This window comes from Passer montanus, unplaced genomic scaffold, assembly GCF_014805655.1.
Source record: "Passer montanus isolate IOZ18808 unplaced genomic scaffold, ASM1480565v1 scaffold1048, whole genome shotgun sequence".
NCBI lineage: Eukaryota > Metazoa > Chordata > Aves > Passeriformes > Passeridae > Passer > Passer montanus.
In genome coordinates this window covers 1,828-7,088 of record NW_024357037.1, presented here as the reverse complement: position 1 = coordinate 7,088, position 5,261 = coordinate 1,828, and the positions used below count along the sequence as shown (strand labels likewise).

At 55.4% G+C, this 5,261-nt stretch overlaps 1 long non-coding RNA gene across 2 annotated transcripts; it reads right to left on the bottom strand.

Annotated features, from left to right (window-relative positions):
* Positions 1 to 419: 419 nt before the first annotated feature.
* On the bottom strand, positions 420 to 4,717 carry LOC120506901. 2 transcript variants are annotated; one of them, XR_005628627.1, is made up of 3 exons: positions 4,682 to 4,717; positions 2,198 to 2,292; positions 420 to 610 (listed from the first exon to the last, which is right to left on the bottom strand). It is a non-coding gene; the product is annotated as an uncharacterized LOC120506901 (long non-coding RNA). The 2 variants fall into 2 exon arrangements; XR_005628628.1 differs by lacking the exon at positions 420 to 610 and adding an exon at positions 988 to 1,093.
* Between the last annotated feature and the right edge of the window lie 544 nt (positions 4,718 to 5,261).

The window sequence follows — 5,261 nt, the reverse complement described above, 5'->3', positions numbered from 1 at the left end:
ACCAATGTCCACCCAAGTCCACCCAAGGTCTCTGGAGGTGCCACCACTGGTCGGTCCCAGGAGCTCGGGGACACCAAAGCGATGTCACCTGGCCCAGGTGAGCCCTTGGTGACGTCACCATGGAGCTCCAGGGCCACCCCAAGGTCACCAGGTGTCACCAAAGGTCACCAATGTCCACCCAAGGTCACCCAACTCATCACAAGGTCTCTGGAGGTGCCACCTCTGGGTGGTCCCAGGAGCTCGGGGACACCTTGGGGACACCTTGGGGACACCTCCAGGGCCACCCCAGGGTCACCAAAGGTGGCCCCAAGGTCACCAGGTGTCACCCAAGGTCTCTGGAGAGTGCCAGGTGTGCCCAGGTGTGTTACCTGTGCCAGGTGTGTGCCCAGCTGTGCCCAGGTGTGTTACCTGTGCCCAGGTGTGCCCAGGTGTGTCTCACCTGCCCCACGATGTCGGAGACGTGGCTGACGGTGGTGCCCGAGGCGGCGCCCAGGTACAGCACCCGCGCCCCCGGCCGGATGTGGATGCGGTCGATGCCGCCCAGGATGGCGGCGGCCAGCTTGGAGCGGAACGGGTTCCAGGCGCGGTACTCCACCGACGCCTCGCCCTCCTGCAACCAGTACAGACCAGTATAAACCAGTATGGACCAGTATGGAGTGATACAGACCAGTATAGACCAGTATAAACCACTATAGACCAGTATAACCCAGCTTGGAGCGGAACGGGTTCCAGGCGCGGTACTCCACCGACGCCTCGCCCTCCTGCAACCAGTACAGACCAGTATAAACCAGTATGGACCAGTATGGAGTGATACAGACCAGTATAGACCAGTATAAACCACTATAGACCAGTATAACCCAGCTTGGAGCGGAACGGGTTCCAGGCGCGGTACTCCACCGACGCCTCGCCCTCCTGCAACCAGTACAGACCAGTATAAACCAGTATGAACTGGTACTGACCGGTATAAACCAGTATAGACCAGTATAAACCAGTATAGACCAGTATAGACCAGTATAAACCGCTATAGACCAGTATAACCCAGCTTGGAGCGGAACGGGTTCCAGGCGCGGTACTCCACCGACGCCTCGCCCTCCTGGAACCAGTACAGACCAGTATGAACCAGTATGAACCAGTATGGACCAGTACGGAGTCATACAGACCGGTATAAACCAGTATAGACCAGTATAAACCGCTATAGACCAGTATAACCCAGCTTGGAGCGGAACGGGTTCCAGGCGCGGTACTCCACCGACGCCTCGCCCTCCTGCAACCAGTATGGACCAGTACAAACCAGTATAAACTACTGTACACTGGTATAGACCAGTATGGACCAGTATGGACCAGTATAAACCAGAACGGATCAGTATAAAATGGTACGGACTGGTATGAACCAGTATAAACCGGCACAGACCAGTATAAACCAGTACAGACCAGTATAAACTGGCACACACCAGTATAAACCGGCACGGACCAGTATAAACTGGCACGGACCAGTATAAACTGGCACAGACCAGTATAAACCGGCACAGACCAGTATAAACCAGTACAGACCAGTATAAACTGGCACACACCAGTATAAACCGGCACGGACCAGTATAAACTGGCACGGACCAGTATAAACTGGCACAGACCAGTATAAACCGGCACAGACCAGTATAAACTGGCACGGACCAGTATAAACTGGCACAGACCAGTATAAACCGGCACAGACCAGTATAAACCCCCATGCGCTAGTATGAACCAGCCTGAACCAGTATGGACCCGTATAAACCAGTATAGACCAGTATAGACCAATATAAACTGGTATGGACCAGTATGGACCAGTCCCCCCAGTCCCATTCCCAGTCCCTCCCAGTATAAACCAGTCCCTCCCAGTATAAACCAGTCCGTCCCAGCCCCAGTCCCCCCCAGTCCGTCCCAGTATACCCCAGTCCCGTTCCCAGTACAAACCAGTCCTCCCCAGTATAAACCTGTCCCTCCCAGTCCCTCCCAGTATCCCCAGTCCCTCCCAGTCCCTCCCAGTATCCCCAGTCCCATTCCCAGTCCCTCCCAGTATAACCCAGTCCCATTCCCAGTCCCCCCCACTACAAACCAGTCCCATTCCCAGTCCCCCCCAGTACAAACCAGTCCCATTCCCAGTCCCCCCCAGTCCAAACCAGTACAAACCAGTCCAAACCAGTCCCCCCAGTGCCCTCACCTCCACGCTGATCCGTTTCTCGCCGTACACCGACTCTCCCGGCACCAGGTTCCGCGTCACCAGCGCGTCCTCGCGCCCGCGGCAGATGAACACACCTGGGCAGGTGAGCGACAGGTGGCACAGGTGGGACAGGTGAGGGACAGGTGAGACAGGTGAGAGATCTCACACACACCTGGGCAGGTGAGCGACAGGTGGCACAGGTGGGACAGGTGAGGGACAGGTGAGACAGGTGAGAGATCTCACACACACCTGGGCAGGTGAGCGACAGGTGGCACAGGTGGGACAGGTGAGGGACAGGTGAGACAGGTGAGAGATCTAATACACACCTGGGCAGGTGAGCGACAGGTGAGCGACAGGTGAGCGACAGGTGAGACACCTGAGACACCTGAGAGAGCTAATGTATACCTGAGAGACATCTGAGATACACCTGGGCAGGTGAGTGACAGGTGAGCGACAGGTGAGAGACCTGAGAGACCTGAGAGACCTAACACACACCTGGGCAGGTGAGCGACAGGTGAGGGACAGGTGAGAGATCGAATGTACACCTGAGGTACACCTGAGACAGGTGAGGTACACCTGGGACAGGCGAGGGACAGGTGAGGGACAGGTGAGAGATCGAATGTACACCTGAGGTACACCTGAGACAGGTGAGGTACACCTGGGACAGGTGAGGGACAGGTGAGAGATCGAATGTACACCTGAGGTACACCTGAGACAGGTGAGGTACACCTGGGACAGGTGAGGGACAGGTGAGAGACAGGTGAGAGACCTGAGAGACACCTGAGATACACCAGGGACACACCTGGGACAGGTGAGGAACAGGTGAGACAGGTGAGAGATCGAATGTACACCTGAGGTACACCTGAGACAGGTGAGGGACACCTGGGACACGTGAGGGACAGGTGAGCGACAGGTGAGACACCTGAGACACCTGAGAGATCTAATGTACACCTGAGACACACCTGGGACAGGTGAGCGACAGGTGAGGGACAGGTGAGGGACAGGTGAGGCCCCTGAGAGACCTAGCACACACTGGGGATACACCTGATACACCTGTGCAGGTGAGGCAGGTGAGGGACAGCTGAGAGATCTAACACACACCTGGGACACACCCGAGACACACCTGGGACACACCTGAGACACACCTGAGACAGGTGAGACAGGTGAGACACCTGAGACACACCTGAGAGACACCTGAGATACACCTGAGATACACCTGAGATACACCTGGAATACATCTGAGAGACAGCTGAGCAGGTGAGGGGCAGGTGAGAGATCTAACACACACCTGGGACACACCCGAGACACACCTGAGACACACCTGAGACACACCTGAGACAGGTGAGACAGGTGAGACACCTGAGACACACCTGAGAGACCTAATGTACACCTGAGATACACCTGAGATACACCTGGAATACATCTGAGAGACAGCTGAGCAGGTGAGGGACAGGTGAGAGATCTAACACACACCTGGGACAGGTGAGGGACACCTGAGACACACCTGGACAGCTGAGGGACAGCTGAGATACACCTGAGAGGTCTAACGTACACCTGAGATACACCTGGGGCAGGTAAGACAGGTGAGAGACACCCAAGAGATCTAGCACACACCCGAGATACACCTGAGGTACACCTGGGATACACCTGGGACAGGTGAGACACACCTGGGATACACCTGACAGACCTAATGTACACCTGGGCAGGGGAACAGAGGAACAGGTGAGAGACCTAACGTACACCTGGGATACACCTGGGATACACCTGAGGTACACCTGGGATACACCTGGGACAGGTGAGACACACCTGGGATACACCTGACAGACCTAACGTACACCTGGGATACACCTGGGGTACACCTTGAACAGGTCAGGGATACACCTGGGACAGGTGAGACACACCTGGGATACACCTGACAGACCTAATGTACACCTGGGCAGGGGAACAGAGGAACAGGTGAGAGACCTAACGTACACCTGGGATACACCTGGGATACACCTGAGGTACACCTGGGATACACCTGGGACAGGTGAGACACACCTGGGATACACCTGACAGACCTAACGTACACCTGGGATACACCTGGGGTACACCTTGAACAGGTCAGAGACAGGTGAAAGACACCTGAGAGATCTAATGTACACCTGAGACACACCTGGGGCAGGTGAGCGACAGGTGAGACACCTGAGAGACCTAACATACATGTGACATACACCTGAGACACACCTGGGGCAGGTGAGGGACAGGTGAGACACCTGAGAGACCTAGCATACATGTGACATACACCTGAGACACACCTGGGGCAGGTGAGGGACAGGTGAGACACACCTGGGACAGGTGAGACACACCTGAGAGACCCAATATACACCTGAGATACACCTGAGACACACCTGGGACAGGTAAAACACCTGTACAGGTGAGACACACCTGGGACAGGTAACGCACACCAGTCCCTCCCAGTACAAACCAGTATAAACCAGTTACCCTCGTGCCGGTGCGGCTCCACCCTCACTCCCTCCCAGTGCCCCCCAGTCCCTCCCAGTATAAACGAGGGAACTGGGGATACTGGGAGGGACTGGGAGAGAATTGGGTTATACTGGTTTATACTGGGAGGGAACTGGGTTATACTGGGAGGGACTGGGAGAGACTGGGAAGGGAACTGGGAGGGACCGGGTTATACTGGGATATACTGGGATATACTGGGAGAGAAACTGAGCATACTGGGAGGGACTGGGAGGAACTGGATTATACTGGGATAGACTGGGATATACTGGGAGCGACTCAGAGGGGAACTGGGAGGGGAACTGGGTTATACTGGGTTATACTGGGAAGGACTGGGATATACTGGAAGAGAAACTGGGGATACTGGGAGGGAACTGGGAGGGACTGGGAGGGACATTGGGTTATACTGGGATATACTGGAAGGGGAACTGGGTTATACTGGGATATACTGGGAGGGGAACTGGGTTATACTGGGAGGGGAACTGTGTTATACTGGGAGAGACTGGAATATACTGGGATATACTGGGAGGGGAATTGGGTTATACTGGGATATACTGGGATA